The following is a 16,330-nucleotide window of genomic DNA, read 5'->3' as shown; positions in this document are numbered from 1 at the left end:
CATGTGCAGTCCATATCAACATTATGGACTTGGCAATTGACTCAATTACATTACTCATTATCCAACTTTTTACCATATGATTGCATGTATCCCACATTTCAGACTATTAACATCATAAATAGGTCGGACAACAACGCCTGTAACAAATCCAATCCTACGCTTAGTAGAAAGAGAAATCTCCAGAGATCAATGCCATGAACGGAAATTTTGAGATCCGGTAAGTTTTTTTTTTTTTTTTTTGCACAGATAAGGAATTAGGTCCATCAGAAGGATGCAAATATAAAGGATTTTGAAAATCTTGATCCATTTGAACTCGATTTGGCGGAATTAAACGAATTCAAAATGACCTAATTTTAATTTTAAATCGACATAATACATAATTGACTTAACGAAATCAATTACACTCTATTGATAGTACGCTTTGATACCATATGAACAAAATTAATGGAAAACACACACAAATTGGTGAGAAAAACTCATTTCTTCCATTTCACTAACTAGAATTGCAAAGTAGCTCACTACATAGTGTTTATATCCGTTAATAACAGACAAAGAGTATTCTAACAACAATTAGTTAAATAGTTACTAATTAGACACTGAACTCTTCGTAAAAGCCATTCAACCCCTCAGACTTCAAGTTTGCGGTATCTACAGTCTAGCCCTTGGACTTATCAACACTTCTATAAGCTCGAGCGCAAAACCTCCGAGGCTCATTAAATGGACGATTATCCTCAAAGGAAATATATTGCAGCTCATAAGAATTGAACCCCTGACCTTCCTCATGAAGGGTTAAGTCATCAATACACAAACACCTTGAGGTTTTGTTACTAACAATTTCTTTACTATAGGTACTTAGCTGAGTGGTTTAAGTTTTAAAATCTACACAAGAAATTTTAGATTCAAAATTCATTACTAGTTATCTTGTAATGATTATAAAAATGTCAAAAGCAAACACGTGTATCATTTTGTCTACGATGAGACTCGAACTCACAACTTCAAAGTTGATAAGTTTCATTAATACATCTAAGCCAAAAGCCCTTTGGTAAAACTATTTATATATTTGAGTAAACAATATTTATATAAGAGAATTGATCCCCACACACAACTTTTTGATACATCTACACTTTTGTCTAATAAATTTACAATTATACTCATAAATTAATCTAGATGGTTGAACTCATATTACTATTCTAAGTATAATTAAAGGTATAACAGTAAATTAAGTTTAGATGGATTAAAAAATTGTGTGTGAGGATAACTTTTATTTGTAAGATAATTAAGGGTATAATATTATTATTCTAAGTATTTTTTACGTTTAGTACTTTAACTTTTACTTGTAAGATATGTATATATAAGTTATCTATATTGATGAAATACCTAGGCGGGAGATATCGGACTTTAAGCAATCAAATTTGATCAATCAGCTACACCACTGATTCGCTAAACTAAATATCAAACCATGCTTTTGCATGTAAGTTTACAACTAAAGATAAATAAATGAGTTTTTTTTTTTTTTTTTTTTTTTTTTTTTTTTTTTTTTTTTTTTTTTGAAATCAATTATTTTAGGATTTGGTAAAAAGAAAAGTCACCTTTTCCACTTTCCAACTGCTCGCTTTTCCCCACTTTCTCATGTACCCCTCACTTGTCTCTCAACATTCATTTACTGCATCTGATCATTTTCGTTTAATCTTCAAGTAATTATCTTTAGTTTTTTGGCCATTTTTTTTCACCTTTTTGCGTTGGAGCTTCAAAAAAAAAAAAATTGTCAAATTGCCCGCGCAAGGCGCAAGGTGCCTTGCGCCTTGCGTCCTTGCACCTGGTTGTGCCTATTGCGATCTTGCTTCCCGGGGACGCAAGGACGCAAGGAGCCTCTTGCGACCTTGCTTCCCGGGGACGCAAGGACGCAAAGTGTCTCTTGCTCCTGCCTGATCGTTTTCTTTCAGACATTTCATCGAACACCTTATGTGCATGCATATTTTTATGTGATTAATATAAGAATATAAGAATTATATTACTCCGTAACATTTGAATGTTAATATTTGAATTAAATCAAGTTTCAATATATCTACCCATTCGAGCTCCAGCTTCATTTACGAAGAAATACTCCAGCAAGTTTTTGTCAAGTTATAATCTTCAAAATTTTATAACCGAATCGAACTTGAGTATATATATGTTATACCTAAATGAAGTTTCTGTATAAGTCCTTTTTATAATTTATACAGTAAGTAAAAGTTATACAGTAAGTTCTTCCATTAATCACATAAAAATTATGCATGCACATAAGGTGTTCGATGAAATGTCTGAAGGAAAACGATCAGGCAGGAGCAAGAGACACCTTGCGTCCTTGCGTCCCCGGGAAGCAAGGTCGCAAGAGGCTCCTTGCGTCCTTGCGTCCCCGGGAAGCAAGGTCTCAATAGGCACACCCAGGTGCAAGGACGCAAGGCGCAAGGCACCTTGTGCCTTGCGCGGGCAATTTGCCAAATTTTTTTTTTTTTGGGCTCCAAGGCAAAAAGGTGGAAAAAAAAATGGGCAAAAAGTGATAATCCCAATTAAATATTATGAGCATCTACATCAGGTATTGATTTTTTAAGGAAAAAAACTTAATAATATTAAACGGATTCGAAATTTAACAAGTACAACGGATACAAAAGTAAATCAAAGGACCTAGCCACCAAAGAATCGCAAAATGTTGCACAACACTAACAATCATCAAAAACGGACTCACCAACCAAGAGCAGAGCTATTTATCAAGTTGTGGGGTCAAGTGACCCCACTCAAAAGTCAATACATATACATCGAAGAAAAAAAAATAAGTGGTAAGGAACTCATGTGGTTTGGTTCTCAGTCTATTAAAGATCATATAGCCCAAGAAGTCAACAACATGTCTATAATATAAGTTCAAGAGTTCACCTATTCTTTAAAGTCAATTGATAGTATAAAGAGGTTTTCCTAGACTTATATGCATACGTTTATTTTGTTCTATGATTGATGTGGGATTTTAGTTTGCAACTTTACAAAAACTTGGAAACAATTTTTTAAAACACTAATACTTTTACTATTATTTACAATGTATTTATATTTTACAAAAAAAATTAGTTTATGAAACGATATGGATTGAACTCACAAATAGTACCCGGGGTCGATATGTTTTTTTCAGTATCGATCAAATTTGCTGTCGGTATCTCACTGTCGTCGACACCGGCTCAACGTTAAACCACCGTTGAGCTACAAAGTTAAATAGGCGACGTTGAAAGATTGGTGGCAACGGTTGATTATAGTATAAAAACTTAATAAAAAATTAATCAAATAATAATTAAAAATGGATTAAACATTGAAATTAGAAATCCGAACCATTTCCCACTTTCGCCTTCAATGTTAAATCTCAGTGTCTTCCTAAGCATTGAAATTAGATATTGAGTTCAATGTCACGAGTCCTAGTGCCCTTATTATATTTATGAAAAGTAAATATGCTGTGACATTACATTTAGTGTTTACTTAAATAGACTTATTAAATAAATTTAATCTATTCATAAATATCTATGTGCGACCAATATAGTTTACTTAATTTTTTTTATCTCCCATTAAATATTTTTGGGACTCGATATATTTTAGTATTACTTTTGACACAAACTATTTGAAATTCTGGTTTTGACCATGTTACCAACATGTTGAAAACATGTTTGAATAGAAAATAAAACATAACTTATGTTATAACATATGAAAACATTGGTACTGGCCACACTAAATCATTTTAGACTTAATTACACGTTTGGTCACTGTAGTTTGTCAAATATTGCAACTTTAGTCACTATAGTTTTTTTTGCAAGTTTAGCCACTGTAGTTTCAAAAAATTACAAGTTTAGTCACCGTGGTTTCAAAAAATTTCAATTTTAATCACCGAGTCTCACAGATGTTTATTTGCTCCGTTAAAACATATCATGTGCTGATCACGTGAGGGGTATTTTTGTCTATTCGCACCATATCACCAACCAAGCCCTTTATCCCCTTTTCTTCTACATTTGTTTTCCCTTTTTATTTGAAACCCTAATTTCCAACAGTTCATCAATTCACCTCAATTAAATCAAGCTCATCTACAATAAAAATGAAATTGATATACATTTACATACATATCTTCAATTCACCTGCAATTAAATCAACCCTAATCGATATACATTTACATACATATCTTCCACAATACAACCACCGCCAACACTTGCCGCCACCTGCAAAAACCGCCACCGCCTGCAAAAACTGCCGCCACCTGCAATAAACATGGGTCACTGCTAGTCACCATCACCGCCGCAGCAGCAACACCGTCACCTTCATTTTGGAGAAGTAATAATCATTTTGGAGAAGTAGTAATCTATAAAGTGGGGTTGAAATTAATTAAATATAAATATAAATATAAATATTTTTTTCAATCAAGAATCATACTATAGCAAGGAACTGTGCATTAGACTTGAATGTTTAAAAGATGAAATCCAACAATACGAAGGCAGGGATGTGTTTAATATAATTATTTTTATTTGGGTTTTTAATTTTAGATTTAAATTTAATTTAATTCAGATATTAATAATTTGGATTTAGATTAGATTTAGTTTCTTGTGATTTAGATGAATTTAATTTGATTTGGGTTTCTTTTAGATCAGAGAGAAGATGAAGATGAAGTTTGACATGGTTTGATTTAAGTTTGTGTTTAAATCAAAGAAGGGGTTTGGTTTCATTAATGTGTCTGGTTTGAATCAGGTGATTAGTTTTGAATCAAAGCAAGGTGTTTGGTTTCATTTATGTGATACTCGTATAAAGTTGAAGTTACAAGGGAATTGACAAAATTACCCCTCACGTGATCAGCACATGATGTGTTTTAACAGACCAAATTAACGTCAGTTCACTTGAGTGACTAAACATGTAATTTTTTGAAACCACGGTGACTAAACTTGCAAAAAAAAAAACTATAGTGACTAAAGTTGCAATATTTGACAAACCACAGTGACTAAACGTGTAATTAAGTCTTTTCATTTTAACAAGCACAAAAGCCAACGAAAAGAACACCGGAGACCCCAGACATGTGAGGATAAAACATGGGAGACGGATGAGAGAATACCAACCGTCACCACACAAACCTCAAGCAACTCACCGACTAGCTATTGATGCTTATATTCTGTGAGCATGAATGATGAAACATTCGGTACATTTAATTAAATTAATAAGCTGAATCGGAATATATTGTAAATGTTAGAGAGACATGGATGATCCAAATTCCATGAGTCATTTTTTGTGATTAACTACATTAAAGAGTTAGACGCAATATTACTATATTAACTATTAGACAAAATCTACAAATAGTACCAAGGGCGTTTCTGTCTTTTCACTTTTTTCCCCTTTCCAAAAAGCCCCTCACACTTTGTCCCTTTCCAAAAAGCCCCCACACTTCGTTCCAAATTTAAAAACGACCCCCAAACAGGGTGTAAAGTGTCAACTCAAAATTTTCATACAAAATCTTAACTAAACTCCACCCAAATATTCAACGGGTCATATCTTCTCGCCCGCAACGAGTTAAATTTTTCCGACACCGTCGTTAAGCTCGAAATAATTTTACGAACAAAATGTCACTAACTATACGCAAAACGGACGCTTCTTAAAAAAGCTAAATATTTGAGTCCACCTTTCATACACGTTGATTTTTTCCTCACGGACTCCGTGCTTATTTTTATCTATTAACAACATATACATATGAGTCTTATTATTTTTAAAAAAAAATTATTTACTAATTTTTTTGATATTACTCGGTAAATATTCTATTCTTAAATCATACGGAATGTTAATATAAGATAACGGGTTAATTACGTTAAATTTTAAAAAGTCAACAACTCCATAGCAAAACGCGGAAATACACATATATTGTTAATTTAAGATAACATCTAAATCTTTGACAGGTTATACCTTTTCGTTCGACTCGAGTTGCGCTTCAACGACATTATCGTTAGCCACAAAATAATTTTGGAAAATAAACATAATAAAATACATTGGAAACCGAACCCCGGCGCGAAGCGAGGGTTGAAAAACTAGTTGATGCTAATAGGGACATTAGAGAAAATTTTGGGAATTCAAAAACTACTAGCTCTCTAATGCTTGACTTTGTAAGGTGTTGCTCCAGCTCTTTCATATAAGTTGAGATTGTTTGCTAGACCTTGCAAAAATACTCGGGGGAAATCTAAACCCATATACGTGTGCATAACATAAAACAAGATCACTTAATTCTAAATAACTAAGCAATGACTTTAATTGTAAAATCTAATTGAAAAACACCTTAACCAGAATGCATTATCAGGGACAAATATTGTACAGAAATACAAGTTCGATTTACTACCAAAAAGAATTTTCATCACCTAGAAACCTACTTGGACATGTGACAACGCTCAACTATATGGTCTATAAAAATACTCACTCCATCATTATCAATTATACAAGAGACTCCTACAAAATGTTTATGTTAAGTAATAACCTGCGAAAATAATCACAAGCACACACAATAGCCGAAAAACACAGAAAAAATAAAGAGCGATGACACGAGAATTATAGTGTTTCGGTTTCTAGGTGAAACCTACATCCACTTTGGAACTAGAGAGTATATTATTAATTTGGAGGGTGTTACAATACATGTACAATTGAGAGACTATATATAGACTAGGACATCCACATAAAAAACGGCCCAAACAATTAGGGTTGGCCAAACCCTAACTTGGTCACCAAGTAAACCCTGGCCGGTTTTATTGGGCTTAAACCGAAGCCTACACCTCAACAATCTCCCACTTGGAGGCTTCGAATATCATCGATCTGCACTCTTATACTTCTGCAATGCAAGACTCAGCTCATCTCTTCTCTCTCTAGTTTACACCATTTATAAGTAAGTACAAGTAAGATCGACCAAACTAAAGATATACTCCGTATTCTTTTTGAACTTTTAAATACAACAAAGCAGCATTATTTAATCCTACAAATAATGTGAGATGTGATGATGTTAAATAAAAATAATTATTCCTATACTCTAAAATAATTGGGAAGTTTTTTCTTCAAAGGAGAGGGAAAATCTTCACTAAGTCTACCCGATAGCTGAGACCTTTTTCAGAACAACAACAACAACAAAACTCAATACCACATAAGTAGTGTATGGGGAGGTGAGATGTAGACGATCCTTCCCCTATCCGAGAATAAAAACAAGTCGTTTCTTCCCCTAGAGTGAAAACACTCTCAAAAGTAGAGAAAGTCATCCATCTCTCTATTCGACGGATAAAGAGATTGCTTCCTAGTGGACCTAGATAGTGCTCCAAATGAACATATATTTAGGCACAATATCCTTCCAATATGTAAAGCTTTTAGTTAATATTGTTCTATTTTTATGTAATAATCGTTTAAATAAATAAGTGCGAAGACAAAAGAAGAAAACGAAAATTTGAAGACGCAAACGTCCAAAAAGCTCAAATATACAAGATACAATCAAAGTGGTTCAATTTATTGATGAGAAACGTCTAAAAATTACAAGAGTACAAGTCGCGGAACGCAAAGTACAAGATATCTAAGCATACGAAAAGACGTTCAAAAATCCGGAACCGAGACATAAACCGAGTATCAACGTACGAGTCAACGGAGCTAAAATTACAAGTTAACTATGCACAAGAATATAATATAATATATATATAATTACATGATATTATATATATATTATAAAAATCAACAGCCCACGTTTTGAATTCAAATGGTGAGCTGGAACTGGAAACTCCACGATCGCGAAGTTGCAAAGGGTAAAACCTCCACGATCGCAGAGCACACCAGGACTCAAATTCGCCTATAAATACTCCAGCCTTCTGCTCGATCAACCTGCACCATATCAATCTCTCTCTCTGATATATATAATATGTATATATATATATATATATATATATATATATATATATATATATATATATATATATATATATATATATATATAAATTAGTTTAGTTTTATATTAGTTTAGATTAGGTAATGTAATGGTTATTTACGGGTTTTAAAGTCGGAGTTCTGTCCGTGTAACATTACGCGATTAATAATCACTGTAAGCTATGTTCTTTCTTTTTAAATTAATGTCTCGTATTTAAGTTATTATTATGCTTATTTGAGCCGAAGTAATCATGATGTTGGACTAAATGTTAAGACGGGGTTATTGAACTTTGGACCATAATTAGGGTTTGGACAAAAGACCGACACTTGTGGAAATGGGACTATGGGTTATTAATGGACTTTATATTTGATTAATATAGAGATTTACAATTTGACGTATTTATAAATAGCCACATACGCTCGATCGGGTACGGTGAGCGGGATATTTATAAATACTAATAATTGTTCATTTGACCGGAGACGGGGATTGATTAATAGTTAATGGACTCATTAAAATGGGGTGGATTACATACAAGGGTAATTGGTGTAATTGTTAACAAAGTATTAAAACCTTAGATTACACGCAGTCGATAACCTGGTGTAATTATTAACAAAGTATTAAAACCTTGTTACAGTTCGAATCCCTAATTAGTTGGAATATTTGACTTCGGGATTAAGGTTAATTTGACGAGCATTTTATAATTATGACCGATGAACTATTATGGGCACAAACCAGATAGGTTTCAAATAAATCCAGGATAAAGGACAATTAACCCAGAGTAATAAATTAAAATCAAAACATCAAACATCATGAGTACGGAAGTTTAAATAAGCATAATATAATTTATTTTATATTTCCTCGTACTTTTATTTATTGTTATTTTAATTATTGTTATTAATTTTATCGTTATTTAAATATCGTCATTTATCTTTACGCTTTATTTAAAATCGACAAACCGGTCATTAAACGGTAAAAGCCCCCTTTTATAATAATAATAATTGTAATATATATATTTTGTACAAATATAGTTATATAAAAATATAGTGTAAAATAAGTCATCTCCCTGTGGAACGAACCGGATTTACTAAAAACTATACTACTCTACGATTAGGTACAGTGCATATAGTGTTGTAGCAGAGTTTAGGTATATCCCATTTGTAAATAAATAATTAAAACTTGTGTAACTTGTATTATATTTCGTCATATTTCGTAGTAAAATATAATATATTTCGTACCCCTCCGCTTCACACATCAAGTTTTTGGCGCCGCTGCGGGGAGCGGCAAAATGTTATTTTTAATTTATATTTGTAAAAAAATAATTAAAAAAAACAAAAAAACGTATTTTTAATATTTTGTAAAATTATAAATTATTTTTATTTTTATTTTTAGTTTTTAAAATATAAGTTTATTTTTATAAATTTTCTATATATAAGTTTGAAAAAAAAACGAACCTGTTTTGGCCTGCACCGAATTCTGAGCCTGCATTACTCAGCGATTGCGGAGCTAAATAGGCAAAACCCCATCACGATCGCGGAGGCTGGTCTGACAGGTCTGAACCCACACATTAAATTCGAATTAGGGTTTTAATTTTATATTTATTATTATTATTTTGGTTTAATTATTATATAGTTTTAATATAATTTGTATTTTAAGTTTTAGTTATTATTATTTACATATTTATATTAATACTTTTACATGAATAATATAAAAATAATATTTTTATAAAAAATTATATTTTTATAACTTTAGTTTTATTTTTATATTGTGTATCTTTTTATTCATTTAAATTCATAATTTGTATATTTATCGTTCGGTATATTAGTTTTAAGTTAGTTTTTGCCATAGTTGTTTTATATTTCTAGATTTTTAGGCTTTGCCGTAAAATTCCTTAAGTGCTTTTTCTTTAGATTAAGATTTAGGCGCTTTAGAATTTTGCGGCGTCGTTTTAAGTTTATAGATTTTAGTACTTTTTGAGTAATTGCCGTTTTCCGTTTAGAATTGCATTTAAGCTTTAATACCTTTAGACGCAATTTTTAGTTTTTAGTTTTTAAACTTTTAAGTTTCGACGCTTTTCTTTCGACGCTTGTTTTTTGACCTTTTGTTTTTCGACGCGCTTTTTCTTTTTCATTTCTAAGCTCTAGTTTTTAGGACATAGAACTTTCTTTAAATTTCTTCAAATTTCGACGAAAAATTATTGTAAGCGATTGAATTAATAGACACCAATTTTTTGGTTCGTAGTAATAGTTGGATTTGTTAGTGGCGAGTTGTGGATTTCTGATTTAAAGGGTCTTGACTACCTGCTGCATTTATTGGCTATTCGAAACGTGGGCAAAAGCAGAAAAGTCTATTAATTTGATAACTTATATAATTTTTAACTAATAGGATAATTAGTAAATGCACCACATTGTAGCTAAAATTTGGTAAAAAGTGTATTATGGAAAATTTCGAGAATATGTTGGAAACTCTTTCTGACATGCGAAATCAATTAAATCAATACTCTCAAACGAGTGTTGATGAAAATTCATTCAGTCAATCTTGGATCACGAATGATGAAACAATAACTGGTTGTGAAATCTGTGGAGATTATCATTCAACATGGGAATGTTATTATTACGTTCCTATGAAAAATTATGCACCCATGGAACCTGTAACATCCTCAATCGGGCCTAGCTATAAGATTACTAAATTGCCCTTAAGTTAGTATTGTGTTATTATATCTTTTATTTTTATTTAATGTTTATGATTAATTAATGATGTAGTTAGGACCAGTTTGTGACAAGGGTCACAGAACAGGTTTGTTTATTTAATTTGGATTTCGTTTGGGTTGCCAAATGATGTACGAAAGATATCAGATAACTGATAAATACCCGTGAATTACACAGTATGGGATTTAATCTCAAATAATAGACTGATGTCTATCCCCTTCTTGCATTTTCTAGACTTTTCCCAAAAACAACCCGTTCTTCATCTTCTCACCTACATCAAACCCTAATTTCTAATCCTTGTTTTCGAGCTCGAATCATTTACATCCTTGTGTTCCTTGTGATTCACTGATTCTTTCAAGGTAAGAATCACAAGTTTTCATGCTTTAATCTTCAAGAAAATGGGGTTTTTGTGTTAGTTTTTATAAAGTGTGTATTTTGGGTCAAAGTGGTTAGATTTGATGTTGTTTGAGTCCAAATCTTGTGGGTTGATGTTTCTTAATGTATAGTGTCTTTGATTTGGTCTGTTTTGAGGTCATAATCGAGCTTTAGAGCAAGAATTGGTCGATTTTGGGTGAAACCCGTCACTTTGCTGCTGTTGCAACTGATGAACTACCTTCGGCCGATGGTCGTTGACCATCGACCGATGGTGAGGGACGATCGGCCGGTGGACAAGACCATCGACCGATGGTGTATGACTTCTGACCAGCGGATGTAATTTTGACAATCGACCGATTGGGGGAGACCATCGACCGATGGTGTGTTGACGATCGGTCGATGGATGGGACCATCGACCGATGGTCTTAGACAGTGAAAATTTTACTAAGTGTCGATTTCTAGCCGTTATGCTGCCCGTTTGTATTTTGGTGTTTATGATGTAAATTTTGAAAGTGCACAAGTGTTAAACAGAAAATTTTTAGCGGATACTTTTTCTGACAAAAATTTCAGTATTGTGCTGTTTTGTGCTATCGGATAGAAACTAACTAGTGTATATGTTTTTCTCAGGAGAAAAGGAGAAAGAGAAGGTTCAGTGATTAGATAGCTGAATACCTTCTCGTTTGCTGGTATTTGGTGAGTGGGACTAACTGGAGAATATAGTATATAGAAGCATGTTATATTATGATTGTCATGCTTGTTAGATATACTTATTGTTGTGGTTAGTTAGTTGTTGTGATGACTGCATGTTAGTTGATGCTTGTCTGCTGGAGCCCAGTGCGTCCCTATTGTGTGGTGGCCTCGGTAGGAGAGATCAACCTGCGGGTTGGGTTCCTCATGTGGTGGCCTAGACAGCCGTGGTGTATATATATGTGAATGACGCGTCCGTCTCGTGTGGATTATGTATATACATACGGTGGTGGAGGAACTTCTGGTAAGCCCCAGTCCGATCAGCTGGTGGTTAATGGTTTGGCCGAGCCGCCAGAGTCTCTGTAGACGGCACTTGGGTGATGTTTGTGTGTTAGACTATTGTGTCATGATTAGTATAACACTTGTGTATGCTATGGCCTGTAGTTAGTCGTACTCACTTAGCTTCGTGCTAATTCCCCTCCATCTCCTCCCTGCAGGTTGTTAGCTTTTGTAGATAGTGCTTTTGGGAGAAGACGGGCATGATGATGTTATGTTTGACAGGGTTAACTCTGATGTGGTCTTTTAGAATATGAACCGTGTACTTTTAAAAACAGAATGTATTTACGTCTCTTCCTGTTAATATGTAAATTGTTTTAATGACACGTGACATCGGTTTGTACAAATGTCGATATCGTATTTAATTAATATTATGCTTCCGCCACTTATTTATTATAAAAAAAAAAATATAGCGGTGTCACAAGTTGGTATCAGAGCTGAGTTTGGCAGCATGTGCATTGTGATGAACATGTCATGTTCCCAAACTTAGAAGAGTCATGTCAAACATAACATGCTGGGGACGGGTTAAGTGAGTATTAGGACAGGATATATAACGACCCGTCCTAATCTATCCGGACGAATACATTACATTTGGTTACATCGCGAGGTACTTGACCTCTATATGATACATTTTACAAACATTGCATTCGTTTTTAAAAGACAAACTTTCATTTCATCAAAAGTTGACGGCATGCATACCATTTCCTAATATATCCAACTATGAATGACTTGATAATAATCTTGATGAACTCAACGACTCGAATGCAACGTCTTTTGAAATATGTCATGAATGACTCCAAGTAATATCTTTAATCTGAGCAAATGCACAGCGGAAGATTTCTTTATTACCTGAGAATAAACATGCTTTAAAGTGTCAACCAAAAGGTTGGTGAGTTCATAGGTTTATCATAAACAATAAAATTCATCATTTTGATAGACCACAAGATTTAAATACAGTACACCTATCTCGTGTACAAAACCATTTTTCATAATGCTTAGCAGAGTAGGTTCGTATCCTTTTCTCCCCCGTAGGTTGCCTCGCGAATTTTAAATAACCGTACACATATCTCTTGCACAAAAATAATACACATAACCTGTGTATAAAAATCATTCTCTCGATACATAACATTCACATCAATTGGTGGCAATTATCATGTCCACATATTTCAATGGTGGCAATTATCATGTTCACATAATTCAATGGTGGCAATTATCATGTTCACATAATTCAATGGTGGCAATTATCATGTCCACATAATTCAATGGTGGCAATTATCATGTCCACATAATTCAATAATAATCCACAGAACTTCTGTCTGCATAATAATTCATTCGAGGAATGTTTTGCTTGTGTCATATCGCGTCAAACATTTATAAAAGCATTTCATGTGTTCTCAGTTCAAAATATATTTCAAAAGCATTTAATAAAGCAATTGTAAAAACAGCGCATGTATTCTCAGTCCCAAAAATGTAAAGAGTAAAAGGGAATCGAATGAACTCACGCATATAAATATTGTAAAATAGTTAATAAAGCATTTGCATGTATTCTCAGCCCAAAAATGTAAAGAGTAAAAGGGAGCAAATGAAACTCACACATATAAATATTGTAAAACATTTAATAAAGCATTTGCATGTATTCTCAGCCCAAAAACGTAAAGAGTAAAAAGGGCAAATGAAACTCACCTAATGTATTTTGTAGTAAAAATACATATGACTATATTGAACAATGCAGGGTTGGCCTCGGATTCACGAACCTATATCATTTATATATATATATATATATATATATATATATATATATATATATATATATATATATATATATATTTATATATTAAAACATATATTTGTGATCAAACACTTATATATATTATTGGTGATATAATCTTTATATTAATAACTTATTTATCTCATTAAATATATTTATTTTATATATAATCATATTAATATCGATAAGTTATATGTTTTAAATATATTTTTATATAATTGTAAATATACTAGATTAAGGATAACAATAAATATGATAGTAATACTGATAATAACAAAGTTAAAAATAATAACTTTAATAAAAATGTTAAATTTTAATAAAAATGATAATTTTACTAATTTTAGTTATAATGGTAAAAAATAATAATAATAATAATAATAATAATAATAGTATTAATAAAAAAATACTACCTTAAAGTAAGGGCCTAAAATAATAATAATAATAATAATAATGCTCCATGCCAGGATTGAACTCGCGACCTCCTGCTAACCTACTAACACCTTAACCATTCACGCTACCTTGTTTTTCTGATATAACCCGTAACCATATATACTTAACTAGTTTATTACATCCCAACATAAAGTCCACAAACTCCTTTAAACAAGAATGGCCCAAGTGTTAAATTTTTTTTAATTTTAATTTTTTTTTATCTCGGCCCAATCAAATCCAGATAGCCCAACAACTTCTTTTGTTAAAAAAAATGCAGGCACCAAGATTCGAACTCAGGACCTCCTATTTCCCAAACACCCTACTAACCATTGCTCCCTTTGTCTCTTTCTTTTGAAATACTTCGCTCATTAAATGATTTAACCTATACTAACAGTTTATCATCTTCCTAACAATCTTGTAGCAAAAAAAATTAATCCAGTAATCATCAATCATTCATTGCATCTTTTAGATATTTCTCCCGGCTTAATTTCATGGATCACGTGATTGTTTATGATAATCTACTCACTTTTTTTTAATCACAATATGCGTGAAAACAAATGACGTTAAATTTTCATGTTTGTGTTTACGATCAAGAATATAAATTAGAAAAGCTAGTTGATTAAAATATCGTGTATAATTAGTTATTAATTAATTAATTAATTAGTTGTAATTAAAATATGATGCATTCAAATCCACCTAGCTACTTCTTTCTCGCCTATTTTTCCAAACATCCACTTATTTTTATTTTTATTTTTATTTTTTTAACCCAAAATAAACAATAAAATGTTTATAAAATAATTATGTTCTAAATTTTAGTTACTTTTAATTGTATATATATATATATATATATATATATATATATATATATATATATATATATATATATATATATATATTATATAAATAAAGAAAGTCATCTAAATTACATATAATATAAATCTTACCGAATCCACCTTGGCCGATGATATTTTCATCGCCAAAGCTGCTGGTGCCCCTTTAATACGTCTTCAATGGGGATTTTAAAATGAGCAAACTCTTCGTGTGAAGTCATGATCATATGTTTATAGCATGAATGTGTGTGGGTTACGGTTGTTAACAAGAACATAACCATGGGTGGTCGATGATCAATAAGAAAAAAAAATAAGTAAGTGGGTGTTGATTCAACGAAGAAGAAAAAGGGAGAGAGAGGAAGACAAAGGTGGTGGCTCGTTGATCATGGTTACCGGAGGTGGTTATTGTGGTGGTAGAAGTGGTGGTTGCAGGGTAGTGGAGAGGTGACGGGGTGGTTTATGAGGGTGATCAAGGTGGTTGTTATAGTTGCCGTAAGGTGATGGCCGGTGACAGGGTGTGATGGTGTTCTCGATTCACTCTACTAAAAATGGAGACAGGAAGTGTAACAAGTGTTGGGTGGTTTACAAATGAGAAAGGTGGTTGAAGATATATACATATATATCTAATATGATATATGACTCGTATATACAATAATAATAATAGAAGATAGTGGATGTTGATGATTAGACATAAAACAGAAACTAGTAGCAAAGTCTTTGTTGTGGGTCTTCAATTCACACAGAATAAATTAGTTGTAGAAATAAAGGAAGAAAATATGTGCAAATATCTGTGATACATCATACATATGCGTTCTATATATATAATAATAACAAACAATAATATTATTGATAAAGCAATAATAGTAATTGAAATGAAACGTGAATTCAGTTCAATGTTTTGTTTTCTCAACCGACTTACGGAGTGCTAAATCGTACTCCGTTGATTTTTAGTGGCGGATAAAAGTGTTCAGAAAAATTTCATATTTTTAAATTAACTATATTTATTTATTTTGGTCATTATGGTATAAAATTCGAGCATTAACTTGTTACATAAAAATTACCTCAACTGTCCATCTCATTTATAGGTGAAAAATAAAAAGTGTTGAAATTTAATAACTAGGTCCTAAATATATTTTTAGTAAGCCTAAAATTTATAGAACCCATTTTCGTATCACCGTTTATTTTAAAATAATATAAGTTCCTTTTTAATTCGTTTACTATCAATTGAATGACAAATGATCATTTGCTAAATAACTTCGAAATTTCTTATATATAAATA

This window comes from Rutidosis leptorrhynchoides, chromosome 1 (assembly GCF_046630445.1).
Source record: "Rutidosis leptorrhynchoides isolate AG116_Rl617_1_P2 chromosome 1, CSIRO_AGI_Rlap_v1, whole genome shotgun sequence".
NCBI lineage: Eukaryota > Viridiplantae > Streptophyta > Magnoliopsida > Asterales > Asteraceae > Rutidosis > Rutidosis leptorrhynchoides.
This window is presented reverse-complemented; position numbering follows the sequence as displayed.